The sequence below is a fragment of the Hermetia illucens genome, chromosome 1 (genome assembly GCF_905115235.1).
Source record: "Hermetia illucens chromosome 1, iHerIll2.2.curated.20191125, whole genome shotgun sequence".
Classification (NCBI taxonomy): Eukaryota; Metazoa; Arthropoda; class Insecta; order Diptera; family Stratiomyidae; genus Hermetia; species Hermetia illucens.
The window spans coordinates 105,780,237-105,797,831 of record NC_051849.1 but is presented as its reverse complement, the minus strand read 5'-3'; the positions used below and the strand labels follow the sequence as shown (position 1 = coordinate 105,797,831).

The following is a 17,595-nucleotide window of genomic DNA, read 5'->3' as shown; positions in this document are numbered from 1 at the left end:
TAACTACATAGAAACCGTTACGAAGTTGCGGTAATTATAGCATGAATTTGAGAGAAACATTACCGAATTCTTCCCTTCAGCTCTTACAAGCTCCAACATAGAGGAACATCTTTCTAAAATTAGGCTTGGACACGTTTCATTTCCATCTAAGGAGAAATTTCGAATTTTACGAGTCCACGTCCTCGGTTGACCCATTAATATTTTTTTTTCCTGCAGAATTTTCCATCCGATTTGATACATTTCCCGTTTTTTATGGACGGATATGCTTCTTGAAAATTCTTATTGTAACACACAGCGAACTGAGTGGAATTTGACCCCTGACACGAGGGAGACTGAAACACTTAAAAAGCCAACCCGCTTGACTAATGCAAAGGTATGTAAGCGCGTATCGACCGGATACTTTAGTGAATCCCGCCGACACCATTTAAATTTTAGGAAATGATTGTAAATAGCCAGTTCCGATTTCTCCCCAACTTTCATGATCATTATACCCCGTTTTTTGTAGAAATGCTGATTTACTGTCCAAAAAAACAATGAAAAAAATTATAAAAAAAAATTATAATCCTAGGTTGACTTTAAGAGCTGGGAGGGTCCTCATACATGGAGTATCGAATAAAAGTTCTCGATTAGTACTTTCCGCGTCCGGTGGCATTTGTTGGAAAAGCGAGGAGTACGGGGCTGGAAAATTATCATTTCTTTAACGGATCCATTCTCAGAATCTATTCAACTGAAAAATCTGAAAAAATAATTATGAAGCTGCTTGTATACATAGAGTGTCCAGATCACAAAATATTTCCTAAGCAGGTATTGACTCAAATTAATTCAATAATATTATAGTTTATTACTAAATTTTTGGGAACTAGAGAATAGAGACCTCCATGTAGTTTATCCTGTTTATTCTAGTGTCATAGAGTAGAGCAGTAATATAAACTATAGTATTATATCAAGTATAATATTCCCAAGTTTGGTGAAAATGATACTGTTGCTGATAAAGCTAGGGTAAGACAAGGTTGTCTCTGCTGTGTAAATTTACTGCAGCCCAAAACGCTAAATATCAATATCACACTAAAATGAGTAGTTTGACATGCTAAATTCATACACGTTATTGGCTAGATACAAATGAAATATGTAGTTCTGCACTCAAATGTCCAAAAATGCACAAAAAATACAAAAACCTTTCATACTTGAAGCATCGTGCTTCTGGTTTACGACTTGTTTCAGTTTTGTTTAGTAATCAGGTCATTGATTGCTTTGAATCATTTCATTCTCATTACTGGGGTTAACGTGAGGAGCTATTGACTTAAGAATTTAAGGAAAAGGGTTGACCACTACGTGAAGCTCAACAGTTGATTTTGAAAAATGCAATAAGTGGGTGTGCGGTAGTATATTGTCGATATCTAAATTTGGCAGACTTTTGAAATATCCGCGATACTTGCAGATAGTGAAGAAGTGATTCGAAAATAATTGCAAGACTACTGACCAGCAGTCGTAATTTAGATTGAAACGAAGGCATGGAGGTAACTGATTAAATAATATGTTACTACTAGCACAAAGTAGTGTTTGACCCTTGCATGCCCATTCGATATTAAGTCAAATTCTATATTTTACTATTATGGCTAGTAGATACTATGGCTTAAAAATTATGAACCTGATGAGTGCCTTGTACTGTAGTATACGCCCAAAGCTTGAATTTACCGCCTAATAATTTAAAATAATCTTCAAATTCCTCTAAGGATATGCTAAATTTTGATGTGAATTATATTGCGGAAACTATAATTTAAGTACCAGTATTACGCCTACCATTAGGATACTTTCTTACCTAGTATTTTCAAATGGTATGTGCAGATTTCTATTATATGGTCAATAGAATATTGCCTGCAGTGCTGTTAAAAAAACACTGTTTTAATTTCAGTGAAACTTCCTTGCTCCTTCAGCCTTTGATGGTTTTGAGCCAAGATTTCTTTTATATTCTGTGTAAGTTTACGGTACCACTGGCACGCCAATTCGTAACAAATCGGGAAACTGGAAGCTAAGTGCTTTAGGTATGAAAGGGTTTGGTGTATTTTTTATATAAGCATATTTAAGTGGACATTTGTCCCATTTCTAGCTAGCTGGTATTGTTTATGCATTTCGTCTGTTAAACCATTCACCTTAGTACGATACTGACATTCAAAGTCTTAGAATTCTTAGAATTCTGCTAGTAATAGTACGATTTCCACTGAAGTATTACGCTCTATGGTATAGCTTATATTACTACAAACGTGAGTTGATTCTGGGATAAAGTTCAGGGGGTTCCCGTTCAATTTCTGGAATATATACTTAAAATAAATATGTTAATACACTGTTATTGACTGATTGAGGACTGATTGAGGAAGACCGCCATCCGAAAGGAAGGAGTTTCGTCGTGCTGAGCGTGCTCGCCTTCAAGAATTCAACAATTAAAACTTTTGTTAAGTGTATCGATATGCATGTGCATGGTGCATGAACCACCATATTTCTTCACTTTGGGTTGGGTAGTTTCTGAAAACGGGTCCTTGAAGTAAATGACCCTTTTCGAAACTCTACATTCCTGTCCTTTGCAACCAATATAAAAAATAATACATGTTTCGGATAATACTAATCGAGACCTTTAATTTGATACCCTACATGATTATTTCGGTGATTAAAAAATTTACACCTTCCTTTTGAATATATGAAGACTCCCCGTTAGACTCAACGTGTAACTATGTTATACTGCATGTAGTGACATTCACATGTCCTACCTTTCTACCAAAATTCCATATCAATAGGAGTAATCATTTCTGAGATATATCGTGTAGCAGACAGACAGGACGAACAGACCGACAGACTAGGTTTACTGTCTTGAGTAAGGTTTTGTTTTATCCAAAATCTTAAAATGTGATTTTGGCGTTTGAAGTTTAATTTCAAGAAAAAAGAATATTTTTAAAATATAATGTTAATCCGCTCCACCAGGTTCGTAGAGGGCACCCTCAGCTTTCTCAAAATACCCATTGTGCTGCTCTACGAGCGCGACGAGCCTATTTCATGCTATCACTGTGATGTCGGTTCCCGTGCTCTAATAGGATGCTGTCCATATGATCGACAAACGCCATGTGCTGATCCGCTTAGCCGCCAATGAATAGTCATGCAGCACCTAAAACGACGATTTCCTTCTCAAAATCCAAATGCCTTAGAGCCACGGTGTGGCACTAAAGGATACATTGGTGTTTTTGATTTTTCCATCCAAACACTTGGCCAGGAGAGTCTCTAGAAAGATCTTTGTAGGTGGAAGAAATGCTCGACTCGATATCGGATGAAATGAGACGTGATGGTATTAGTGGCTTCGGTCTTACGCCACCTGCACTAGGAGTTAACACCAAGAGTCGGCACCAGCGGGGCATTCGGGTCGTCTTCATTATTTCGAATGTCGGTCACCATTAAATTGACGTTCTTCTCAGCCGGCCGTAGCCGGCTCGGCGCAAGCTGCTTCGAGGCAGCATATCTTTCAAAATTTTGAGGATAGGCTTTTAATATATTAGGCGAAGACGGCTTTACGGTTTCTTACCAAGGCAGAGGCAAATCGTCAGACGCTGCCTTACCTCTGCCTTGGGAGCAGCGTGACAGAAGCGACTACAACCACCCGCTCAAGGCGCCAAATTTTTTTGATTTCTCGAGCCAGGCTCATAGTTCACCTTCTTCTCCACGTATGTACGTTCGATGTTGCTATTACGGGGGATAGCATCATCGAGAATATACCCGGAGCGACCCGTCTCGTTAACTAACAGTACGTCAGGATTGTTGTGCGGAATATACCCATGAGTTAGAACTTGCCGATCCCAATACATGCATGCAGAACCATCAAGTACTGGTTGAGGTTCATATTGGTAAACCGGACATGTTCCTGTGATCAACCACACATTCTGCGCTAGTCATTCTCCACCCGTTCTGTCATGATGAGCTTTTTATAAGTTCGGGTGGCGACCACGCCGTCCTGAATGACACATATGAATCCCTCCGACTCAGCAAAGGGCTCCCCAGCACACAGCCATCTGTTCGACAAATGCAAGTCGACAAATGACTGCCAAAGATAATTCACGTGTTTACCGTGCTTTCCCACTTCATCTGCTGCTTATGCGAATCTGCTGATCTGGTCGCCATAAATTGTAGCGAAACAACTGCAGCAGGCGGAATAATGCTCCCGGCCTAGATGTCGAACCTCACGACTAGCCGTTGCGACGCCGTGCTGCCCATTACGGGAGCCTGACCCAGTCACCAATTCAGATGACTCCCGCCGGTTATCCGTACCGGACCTCGAATTTCTCCTTCTTCTCATTTTTGAGTTTCCATTTTATACTTAACTGCCAGGTGTGGTGATAGCTTCTTCAATGAGTAATCTGCAAGACTGCGAAGTTCCTGCACTTTCCTCACCTACCCCCTGAGACGCTGCGGTGGCTTATAGCCATTTAGACTGAAGCTATCCATCCCTCCTCCTTTCACAACCGGGCTTAGGATCGGCTACGGCAAATTTTTATTATTTTTGATTTTAGCATTTTACTATGATTTTGCAGCAAGCTTATATCAATAGAAAATAAAATAGGGAAAGAAATAACAACAACAGCGAGACAGTTTGTATGCCCTATAGTCCACAATAGAGCGAACCAATGCGAGGGTGAGTATGTACTATATCGAAAATGTATTTCTATACATATATTATATGTAAATGAAAAAGACATTCAGATCAAATAGAGTTATATTTTGCAGAATTAAAATTGCTGAAACTTCTGCTACAATCATACCACTACCATCGTCCATGCTCGTACATACATTAGAAGAAAACAAAGTCTATTTGTATGGAACAAATGCCCGATATCATTTCCTACTTCGCAAAATCAACTGTTAATTTTAAAATAGCTTTCTTTTTCTAATTTTCTCTCAATTTGATAACGTTTGCGATTTGAAAAATCGAAGGGTATGCTAGCTGTGTCAACTGGTTTCAGTGCAGTTCTATAAATTCTTTCAAAAGTTTTGGAGAATAGATAAAACGTCACCGTGAGAATACTCATTGAGCGGTAATCGGCCGATAAACATACATACATTAGTCTTCTTATCTAAGTGTTTGCTGTGTACTTGGACATTCGACGCGTAAATGTTTTGATTTCTGAATCGAGTATTTAATTCGATACGTAATATTATTAAACATTATCTAACAAGCATTTGATAATCCAACGGAGAATTACGGATTTACATTTCAGTTCATCTTGTGATAGTAACTTTTCAAAATTGTCTTAGATATTTTTAGCAATAAAATCTCAATGTGCAAAGTTCGGATTTTTTTTTAAAGTGGGCCTCAATAAAAAATTAGAACTTAATTGACAATTATCAACAATGAATGTGACACAAGTGGTTAACTTTTGGTGAAATTGACTGGTACATAAAGAAAGTTAATCTCTTCCTAACATGAATTCAAAAATTTTTAAATTTGAAGTTGCCTTAGAAGCAAGTGTTTACTAACTATTATTTCTCGAAACGGTTTGCCAACAATATTTTAATGGTGATTTCCTGATAGGCTAAAAACATCAAAGAACCGAAATAAGGCAGGTAACAATCGCTGCATACGCACTACTACGTGGAGTCATTTTCAAGGCAATAATACGACTATTGAACCTCAAAAGCTGCTCTAAAGTGACAATTTTGAGACTTATAGCCAAATGAGCTATTATTGTATGGTGCTTCCTAAAGTCAGTTAAAATAAAAAGACAATTCTGACATTTTCAAACAAGGTTGTGATTTATGATTAATGGTAAAAAGTAACCAGTCTTTGTGTGTCTTCTCGAAACTTACTATTTGCTTCCAAGAATTTGAATAGACTTTTGCCATTCTGGCCCCAAGTAAATCCCCTAAGCGGTTTTGCTCCTTCCCTTCTTGAATCAACTCAAGAATTCTTCGTAATGGCCAAAAATAAAGTAAAATCTGATAGAATTCCATCGTTCATTTGAAGTTTTGGATAATAATGAAACTTTTGTCTTGTGGATACGAATATTTGGATTAAGGGGCACGGGAGCTACCGGCCTAGAGACACTTGTTCATTATCTAACAATTAGCTATGAAAAAGGTAATATTAGTGTCTTAAATGGTAATGAGGAGGGAAATCCTTAGTTACTTCTTCGAGTCGATGTTTTTAACACATTTCATGCTACATTCTTCATTCTCGGAAAACTTGTCCCCATATTCATTTATTTAATTTCGAATGCTCTCCTACCAGTGATTTGCACTTTTCATCTTCAACTGCTTCTTCTATGCTGGTTCTTTTTGATTATTCAATCTTAAGCACGGAGTATGAAAAGGATGGTTTTCCCGATAAGTGGCACATACATATAATAGTCTAATGCTTTACTCCGACAAATCATATTTAACTATCCATAATATGTACATTCTTTCGGGATTATTTCACCTGTTCCCCATTAGAACGAGTTTTTTTAACAGTTTTGTATCTGTTTTGGTAGTTTAATTTCGGCATGTGAGAACGCAATTCTAGTTCGCTAGTTTGTATGAATTGAACATAAATATTATTGCCCGCCTTAACTCATAATCGTGCTTAAAGCATATACATTATATAAAAAACAATATAAATAACAATTTATTGTTGTCACGACATACATATTTACGTATTTCGCTCGGTAACCTTTTAGAGTTGAACTTTCCTGCTTGTTATTTTACGCGTACCGTAAAAAATGTCAAGTAATATGACGAGAAAGTCCAATTATCATACAATAGTATTTCGTTAGAAAAGTAAGCCAAATGGCAATAATGTTGCTGTTAAATTTTAAAAGGATGCTGCTGCACACACTTTGTCGCCCACATTCCGATGGCAAGTGCCACTTCGGCTCTGCTCTTCATGAGCGACGCGTCGTATCTGTGATCTAGGTACAGATACGACGCGTCTTCCGGTTCAAGCTCCCGGCGTTTCTTTTGTTTGTTTCCAGTTCAGTCCTTTGTGAAGTATAGGGTACCCCCATATAGAGATTGTGCTCCAGTTTGATTATCATCACGCATCACAGCATTAAGCAAGTGATAAACTCACAGCCGTCAGACACACAATGTCTATTGTGACTGATGCTGTCCTGTACGCGCTGCATCTAGGAGAATCTCGGCCCTCCGATATTAGACATCATCTTCGCTAGAGAGAGAAAATAAACATTTGCTGACTTCACCCGTGTATAGTGGAAGTGCCTCTGAAACTCACATTGGAACCTGCCATTACCCCTAGATATTTAATGATCGATTTTGCGCCGATCTAGTGATCAGCAAACCCGATGTTAAGAGTATTATTTTCCTTGCGATTGATAATGATGCCCGCCCCCGTTCTTTTGCCCGCCGGCGCTATTTTAACCAACATGAAACTATAATTTGATGGCACGGAAAGTTTAGGGATATCGAATTGGTGGACCTCGGCGCAAAACCGGAATGTCTGGAGTTGCGGATACCGGTTGTTACGCCGTTGATGATGAAGATGATGACGGATAGTTTCACCTCCATGTTATCCGTCTGCAGTTAACGATGCTTTTTCTGGCCCACAAGGGCCAAAAACTCCATTTGACATGAGGTTACGCAGCAGGACCCCCAATGTGGAACCTTGGGAAACATCTTGCGTTACAATGTTGTTTTTTAACCCGTCGCAGTGGATAAAATGGAAATATAGTTTGAAGAGGTTTTTATTTGGTATAAATAAGGGGACCTTAGAAAATTGTTAAATCCGAACATATCATTGTTTACATTATTTATTAAGCCTGTAATAACAGCGAAGAAATTATTCTTTTTAAGGTTTTGTGTAAAACAAAACTTTATTAAAATCGGTTTACTGTCTGTCTGGCTAGTTCGGTGTAAATCGTACTATTACTGATGTATAATAGTTGACATATGTTGTTGCTTCACTGCAAATTCTAAGACTTGGAATGCCAGTAACAAAGTAGATATTCTGATATAATATAGGCATGTATATTACGCCCTAGACGGCAAGATGTTTTTATAAAAGAAATACACAAATATATAAATCTTACCACTACCGTCCGTGGATAAAATCCGGCTTAATAGGTTGCACTGGGCGGGTCATTTAATTCGCTTGCATGAAGATGAACCAGCACGGGAAGTCCATAAGGAAAATATCTATAATAGAAAGGACAATCAGGCCCTCTCTTAGATGCACTGACGGCATAGGGCAACACGCGATACAGTTACAACGGATATGGAATTTCCATACTTTGCCTGCAAAACTAGAATATCCGGAGTTTCTTACTAAGGTAGGTCTATACTAGACACCGGTTATTCTGCCGTTTACAAGGGTGCACAATGGCGTTGAATTAGTAAATGAATTTTGAAAATCGTAGGTCAAATATCTAATAGGCTAAACTTAGTAATAAATAGGAATCAGTTTCCGGTTTCTCGACTTGTTTCCTAGCTAATTTTTTGATTTTTGGAACATCCCATTAAAGATTATGCGTGCACATTCACAAAAACAGACTTTTTACACATCTGGGATACCATGTCTGATGAATTTTATGCAAATCTAAGACATCGGGGATGAGGTATTAATATTATATTAGCCATAACTTGTGATATCAGTGTCTTTGCAAGGAAAGAAAAGTCAGTCAGGCTCGTAAAGCGCTTATATTGCATATGTGCACACACTTTTGACCGTTGGAATTCATAATCGCTTTCTATGTGTTGGGAACCTCAAATGCGGTCAATAGGTTATTATATTCATCCTTCGCTTGAAAAACAACTGAGCACACTGACCACCCGTCTATTTTGATAATTTTATATTTTTACAAAATTTAAACTAAGCCAGTGATGTGAAAGGTTGTTTTATGTATGCTGCTTTTATTGTTTGTTGTACAAATGAATGTTTGGGTTTCAGCCGCTTCACCTTTATGGCTCCATGTTTGTAAATATCATTGTCGCTATAGATTAAATTAAATAATACAAATAAAAGTTTCACTGATAAGCTGGTTGTTCTTAAAGGCGTAATCTCATATTATTTAAAAAGCAATTATAAACAATTTTTTATATAAATTCCACGCTTTAGTACAAGGCCGGCCGTCCGGAAAACTTGAAAGGATTGCAAAGTTGAATTGGGGCTAGTCAATGAACAATGTCATGTATTCTATTCATTAATATTGATTTGGTTCTGGTAATGTCATTTATTTGAAAGAGTCCTTAATGTTACCCCAGCAAAATTCACAGAGGCAAAAGAAGGGAGCCAAGTGGCAAATGAATTCGAGGTAATTGAATAACTGATAAATCCCTATTATTAAAAATGGTGACCTTTAAAAGTCAGTATTCAGGAACTTGATATTTGTGAATGAAATATTGCTCAATTAGTACATGGAACTTGTAGTCACTATAGAGACCAGGAATTTGTTAAAACCCCAGTGCTCGGAAGTAGCATTAGCCAATAACACTTCAATTGCTGCTTACGGTCCGGACATGGAGGAGATTGAATGCTGTTTTGCTAAAGCATCCTTGACTCCATTCCATTCCAGCATAGTAACCAGGTACCAATAATAGTTCTACTGTATTGAAGCTAGAAATATAGTTTAATTGGTTTTATATTTCTGAATTATTTTTGGAGTGATTAAAGGATTGTCCAAGGTCCTCAATGCAGCTTGACAATCACAACAGATTGAGATGCGCCTGCCCTTCAACCGCTCGACAAATACCTAGATTATCCCCTTAGGAGCGCATACACCTTCATTTGATAATCGTGTATTAGAGCACTTCATTCAAGACCGTAACGGTACAGGATACCGTGGTCAGAATTGCGCTCGCCCGAGATTATTACCCCGATTTGACTCAGGTACTCATTCACAGCTGAGCCGACTGGTATCCGACGTCAAATCACGATGCAAATCCCACTGCCACCAATGAGATTCGAACCGCGATCTTCCGTACGACAGCCTTCTGTTCTAACTATGCAACTATCCAGACACCTTCATTTGATAGGCTATTGTATATTGTCCGAAAGGAGAAGCCTACTTCTTACTTTTGATCGAGAGTCAAACTGGTGTTTCAGAAACCTGTTTTATTTTTGACACATCGCTGTAAAAGACTTCCCTATATCCCACCACGTATTGTTCTTGTTCGCCTCAGTTTCAGGTTGATTCTATATCTTCTACCAAAGAGGTGTATGGCGATTCGAGAATAAGACGGAATTGCGTAAACCAGATTCAGTTCTCCTAACAACTCTTCCAATGCTCTGCATTACATAGATCTAATTGAGTTAGTTTATGAGCTGCTCTCATTGCAGTTCCCTGAATAAATAAATTCAAGGGCTGCAAATTGAGTAGTGCATATAGCGGTCTGTCGACTGCCGTAATCATGGCACCGATAATACCCGGACACACAGTTTTTTGCAGGGACGCTAGTCTACAATTAATTATTTCACCTGAACCCACCACATTACAAATGCATGAGCGAACATCGACATGGTGATAGTATTACTACTACTACATTACAACTTGACACCCATGAGGCAAGGGTCCGTCTGCACAGCAAATAGGATACGAGAGCTCGTTTCATTTCCACTTCTGCATATTTGTTCGAAAAAAGTTTTTTCTCTAAAACAATTCCAAGATATTTCACATCTTCGGAGAAGCGAAGGACTGTACTCTTCATCAATGGAAAGCAAAGACCCTTCCATGTCCAACTTTTCGTGAATACCACCAATTTACTTACGAACTACTGAACCGATTGTTATGAAATTTGGTCCCCCTTGAAACTCAACACAAAATGGCGCAACTTGCTGCATGTAAAAGGACATACAGACCACATGTTCTCACCAAATTTCATAACAATCGGAGCAGTAGTTTCTCAATAAATCGGGTCTGACAGACGGACAGACACACAGACGGTCAGACAGAAACACAAAACCTTAAACACAAGAACTGCTATACTACCCTTTGACCATTTGAAAATACCTGGAATGGATGGGATTTAGCTAGCGATGCTAAAGGAGGCCATAAAGCACCTGCTACTCCTTGGCAGAAGAATACATGCTAAAGAGGAGTGCACACAGAATATGGTCATGTGGCGTATGAAATGAAAGGGTTCGATTAGTACTTTTATTTATTTCTGACATTGGGTGTAACATAGGGGATTGAGAGATCAAAATGTGTTTCCCAAAAAGTGAAACAGGTGTCGCTCTCAGAGCCTATCTAAATGAAAAAATCTACAAAATCTAAGCCTCAAAATATATCCCGTTCCGATATCTCCACAAATAAAGTTAATAATACTATATTACCATAGTTTGAAAATTTATCCGAAAACCCCCCTTATGCTTGTCCTAGTAACACAAAATTTGGTATCAGCAGAGGCGATAATATGGGACATAACTTTGGAATCGCTTTCCATTTCACTCCATTTCGGATCATCTGTGCGCATGCCGTGACGGGTTGTTTTGCAATTCGTACACATATGTACATATCTACAAGCGTGTCAGCTGCAAGCCGAAATGGTTTGAGATGCGCACAAATATGTGTGTACTGTTAGGAACTATTCTCAATTTAGAAGCTTAAATATTTCTATGTGTATTTCACAAGTGGCAATTATGTATACGCACGCAGCCATCTCTGCTTGTTGTCTGGTAAAGACTGTCTGATGTCCGATGCTGGCACAGACATTTATCTCATACAGAATATCTGAAAAAGACATTTGTCTGATACAGACATTTGACTGTCTGATGTCTGATACAGGCACAGACATTTAATTGACACAATCACAGAAGAAGAAGAATGTCTTTGTTTTGCAATTCTTCAGGCTTGAGAATACCTTTGGAGTTTATGTGTTATACTTTTTTGTCTACACCCGCAACGCGTTATAATTTGCTTATTGGATATCAAGTCCGACTCCACCATACTAACGTACAACATGACCAGATCATTAAAGCGCTAATATTTGTCCAATACAGAAAAAATCCGTATTTGGACTTGGAAATATAATATTAATCCAACAGAATTCGTATTTGTATTCACTTTCGGACGTGGGAATACAGCCGTATTCGTACTCACTTTTGTAAATACCAAAATATTCACTTTTTAGAATACGAATATATTCGTATTCATATTTATAGAAAATCGTTGTACGAATTTATTCGTATTTACGTAAAAAAATATGCCCAACACTGGTCAAAACCAACACAATTGTTTTTTTTCGTATATTTTTTCATGAATAACTTTGTTTGAAGTGTTCATGTTGGTCAGAAAACTGCTTGGTTCCAACAATAGGAGTAGTTTCGTTGACTATTGGAAAGCACGCATTGCCTGAGCTTAGTACGGTAGTACTGCATGTTTTGTTAGGTCCAAATTCAGATATATGCACTTTAGGAATTTCTGCAATATCCAGCTCTACTTTCAGTTACGCCTTGGTCCGAAAAAAATTTACTTACTTGACCGCAACCGAGTTATTTCTCCTCTGAAGGGAATGGGGTTTTTAACCGAAAAAGAAACAGAAATTATTCTTTTAAATTGATTAAAACATTTTAATGATCATCTTTATGTATCTCAAGCAATTTTAAAACATTGAGAGCTAATTTTAATGGAATGTATTAAAATATAAAATGCACATTCTTCGTACGACCTTCAATGTGATGCACTTGCGGACGTACTTCAACTTCACTAAATCGCCCATTAAATGTATAATTTATAATAGGATTTGTAATGATATGTAACTGTCGCTAACTAACATTCGCCGGCGAACCCATAAATGGTTGGTGAATTTGGGTGATTATATGGTACATACATACATATATGCATGTTTTCGACTCTGCTAATGGAAATACATGATACCTCAAACGTGCGAAACTCTCATTACATGCTTTTCAGATGAAGGTGACTTTTATTTGAAATTAAATTGCTATCACGCGAATATTCTTCACATGAATAGACATAGCCAGTTATTTTCTATTTCCGCTGATAATTTCTGAATTGCTTTGCCGCTTCAAAATTTTAAAGGACCTACATTGCGGAAAAAAGTGAATTCTATATTTCCTAGCGAAAAAAGAAGAAGAAGTGAAGAAAAAACTGTTTATATCCTATTCAGGAATAAAAGAAGTATATCCTACGCAAGGCCCTTGACCTCGTCTACTAATTATTCAAACCAGATAATCATGAAACCAATAAAAAGACGATATATTAAAAATCTGATTTAAGATGCATCGCGGTTTGACCTTGAATTTTGCAATCATACTTAAAGGCCCAGGTATTCATAATTTTTTATGCATAGTGAATTACTGGAGGAATGAAGTTCATGGGTGCACAGATTAATTAAGCAATTGCAAAATGTGCCAGTAAGCCGACAATTTCGTACGCCTCCAATCACTACGCGAATTCACTTTAGCTTTTAGACTATTTCGCGTCAGTATTTAGGTGGAATGATAATGAAATTAACCATAAAAACTGCTATCAAAGCCGCTGTATATTCTATATGCCTATATTGCAATATTTGTATCTTATACTGATAACACTTTATATTTTTAATGGATTATAGATGCATCCAAAAAACTACATTAGATTAGTCTTCTGCAAGGATTATTTGAAATGGTGTCTAACTTATAGGAAGAGGATGCAGGCTAAATATGGTAGTGGTTTCTAGATAATCCAATTTTAAAGATTAAAGTCCGATTAGGTAAACAATAAAAAAAAAATAAACAAAAAAATAAACAATAAAATAAATAAAAACAATAAATTAACTTAAGATTTATAATCATCTATGTTAATATATTATACTTTCATATATTTGATATTCAAACTAAACAAGATGAGTCTGTCCGCCTATATCCGCTTGATGACTTTATTCTTTGAAGCGTTGCTCAAGTAGATATATTGACATTGACCAGCACACGCTCCCACAGCTAATCAAACTAATCCATACATGCGAAAGAGGAGGTGTAAAATTTTTTTATGGAATATAGGGAAACGACTCAATTAGTACTTTTCGATAATGATGCTTTTGATATTGGGCGAAAAGCAGGAAAGTAAAGTAAAATAGTTTTTTTACTGAAAAACCGACAGTGGCTGTATTTCTAGCCCTGGTGAAGCTGCCGGTCATATCCTAGAAGGATGTCACGAGACTTAGATGACTTCCGAAAAATTGAGTTGGTTCCGTCAACGTAAAAGTTTGAGAGTTCTACCAGTCGTAGCCAAAGCAAATGATCAAAGTGCGGGAAGTGCAACTTAGCAATCGTCGAAATTCAAATATAACAGCGGTTTGGCTACTCGTCATATTGTATCATAAAACGGTTTTCAGGTGATCGGAAGCTTTTCCATGGTCGTGTTCCCATCCACAAGAATAAGTAGCTACAGAAGTGGGAAACGCACTGTACCGCTACTCTCAATCGTATAACATTCGCAGAAATTCTATGCTATTATTAACTTTATGTAAACAGATATCGGAATAAGATGTATTTTGAGGCCTAGTTATCGTACGGCTACATAATCATGATATTTTTCAGATTGTTTGGTTGGAACGAATCCAGTTGAACTTTTCGGGGCGCACATTTTGAGCCCTTACTCCCCTATACTTTACCCAATTTAAGAAGTAAGGTACTAATTGAGCTCTTTCATCTTATATCCCATATTAAATTCCTCTTTTGTATATAAGAAGAAGAAGAAGACAAAGTAAATTGGTGCCACTCCCGGATTCAAAGGGGTTTACAGACCATATGCTCTCACGAAATTTCGCTGAAGCTATTGTAGCTCCAGACGTTTGCGAATGAATCGGGTGTAACACACAGACAGCCGGATAGACACACATTGAATTGATTCTACAATTTTTTTTTTTTAACACGAAATCTTAAACAGGTCGGAATATCGGAAGCCGGTGCTTCAGGTATAAAGGTTTTGTGTTTTTCTGATGTGGAAAACTTTCTACATATAGTTTGTACAGCAAAAGATATTGAATACCATTGGTGTAATGTACAAACATGTGTATGTGTCTACCTGAATTATACAATACCCGAATGCTAAATTACCATATACACATGTCCATGTCGAGTAATTGATATTGTTTGTAATGATATGAGTGGAGATAGGAGATCAGGTCGATCGTCCTTAGTGGCCGATAACGACCTAGAGGGCAGAGCTATCCCAAAAATCTAAACAATTTGGCTAAATTGACCGTGAAGGTCCGCCCACAAAGATTGAAGCTCCATCAAAAGTGCTCGGTCGACACGTTCTTGCACGCCTCTGTGCTAGCCAGGCTCGAGAATGTGGGGGGGTCCTTTGAGCGCTTTGATCCTTCACGCTTCATTATTCAAAACAACGTGCCTTTTTCCGATGCGTGGGTCCGCACCGGATTTTAAATTCGACTCTAAGTAGGATTTCGCGACGGCCTATCGAATGAAAACCAGAACGCGAGCTAATGTTGGAAATTAGAAAGAAGAAAAGAAAAAAAAAACCGGCTCGACCGCGCGCGTGGAGCCGTAAGTCTCCGGACCCGAGTGCCGCGATCAAGGAGGGGAAGATCCACGACGGATCACCGTCTCAACGGCTGTCTCTTCCGCCTCAGATCTTATATGAGGCGCGGCCTCTGAGGTTCCCACCCTTCCTCGACATCCTCCGGCCAGTTATTCATTTAGAGGATGTCCCTTCAATAGCAATTCTGCGGGAGTAAGGAGGAACGAAGAGGAGGAAGTCCTCAAACTACGTTCAGATTATTCAGTCATCATTATTCAAGCATTCAATACATGTTAAAACAAAAATTATTACAAAAAAAAGAAATGAAAATAAAGATAACTAAAAGGTAAAACTTACAAGAAAAGAATAAAATAAAATAAAAATCATAAAAAAGAAGAAGAATAAGGAAAGAAAATAAACGAACAACTTACTCAGATGTCACTCCGAGCTCGGATTGATGCTTCTGGTACCTATTTTTTTTGCGAATGTGCTTGCAGAAGCTTATCTGTACACATCAGAAACGCTAAACAAGGAAAAGGCATAATCTTCGTCAAATCGTATTGCTAAGAGAGTGATCGATGAGCTTTTGCTATTCTGGTACTACGGCGTGCTCACCCATATAGCAAAAAGTTGTTTCACGTATTCACTTATGCATAAGCAAAAACCTGCCAATCTCACCAATACATTGGCAAGTCCGGGCGGTATGTCAAAGACAGCTGATCGAATTTTCGTTACATCTCGCTCATGCTCAAGGCCAAAACAATTTGAAATCGTGTGTACTCGCACTGATTTCCCCCCTTGAGGGGCAAGGGGGAGTATGGTAGCTGTCTAGTATCTAACTGTGCCCGCTACATAGCCTTTCTCACTCGGCAATGTTGCGGAAACATGCGCATGCGCCTGCAGATGCGGCAAATCATTCGCCTCCTGTCAAGATCAATTCGCTCGAATGTATTGAATAATGTGCAATCTGCGGCGAACATTAAGGCAATTGCACACTATTAAATGCATTGTTTAAACAAATTAATTAAAAAAGAGCCGAATGAAATTCCGCTCCCGTCGCGCAGCCGCGGTCACTACATGTTGTCTAAATGATTGAAAAACTAAAATGGAAGGAATTGATATGTATGATAATTTGTAAAGTTTCACCCTATATAACTTTGTTAGTAATAGTTGCATTTCTTTCAAACTTCCCAAAGGTATGCCTTATGTTGTCCCTTGTAGCACTACCACTGGTACTTCTAAAATAATTTAATATACAATTATTAAGTTTACTTGTGCAGATATTGGAACGGGATGTATTTTGAAGCCCAGATTTCGTTTAGAAACACTACTGCAATTTTTTTTCAGATTTTTTCGGTTGCATAGGTGTCCGGATAGCTGAGTGGTTAGAGTACAAGGCTGTCATACGGAAGTTCGCGGTTCAAATCTCATTGGTGACAGTGGAATTTGTATCGTGATTTGACGTCGGATACCAGTCGACTCAGCTGTGAATGGGTACCTGAGTTAAATCGGGGTAATAATCTCGGGCGAGCGCAATACTGACCACATTGCCTTCTACAGTGTACTGTAGTGTACCTTGGATGAAGTGCTCTAACACCTGATCCAGTTGAATTATTATTATTATTATTACAGGTTCTGTGAACGAGACCTGCTCCACCTTTCAGAGGTCATATTTTAAGCCCTAACTCCCCTACGTTTTACCCGATATCAAATATGGGACCTGTTTTGAAAAGTACTAATTGGCCCCTTTCATTTGACACCCAGCATGATCATATTCTGTAAAAAAAATGTTTGCACCTCTATTTCTCACTAAATTTCGTGATAATCGGTCCAGCTGTTTCTTAATAAATCAGGTGTGACTGACAGACAGACAGATATACGAACATTATAATATTAAAAAATTTTGTTTCACACAAAACCTTAAAAATGCTGATAACCTCTGAATATTTTAAGGTCGCATAAATGTTGGGATTGCGAAGATTTTAATAAAAATTTCACAGTGAAATAAATTCGATTTTTAAAATTGATACGCTAGGTGGTGATTTAAAAGTCTCTTAACCAACCACAGGGATAGTATTCCATCCAGATGGATATATATTTACGTTGGTAGCAACGGTATTCAACTTTTGTACTTATATATGTACATATG

At 37.9% G+C, this 17,595-nt stretch overlaps 1 protein-coding gene across 3 annotated transcripts in view; it reads left to right on the top strand.

The window, feature by feature from the left end:
- The window catches only part of LOC119646676 (lysosome membrane protein 2-like), an 82,324-nt gene that overhangs the window by 38,388 nt on the left and 26,341 nt on the right, over positions 1–17,595 (top strand). Inside the window, exon 1 of one of the 3 annotated variants that reach the window (XM_038047211.1) lies at positions 4,955–5,594. The exons of 1 other annotated variant lie outside the window; for it this stretch is intronic. The gene's annotated coding sequence lies outside the window, so the exon portion shown is untranslated. Of the gene's footprint in view, positions 1–4,954; positions 5,599–17,595 lie in introns of those variants that run through there. One more of the 3 variants, XM_038047209.1, reaches the window with a different exon arrangement.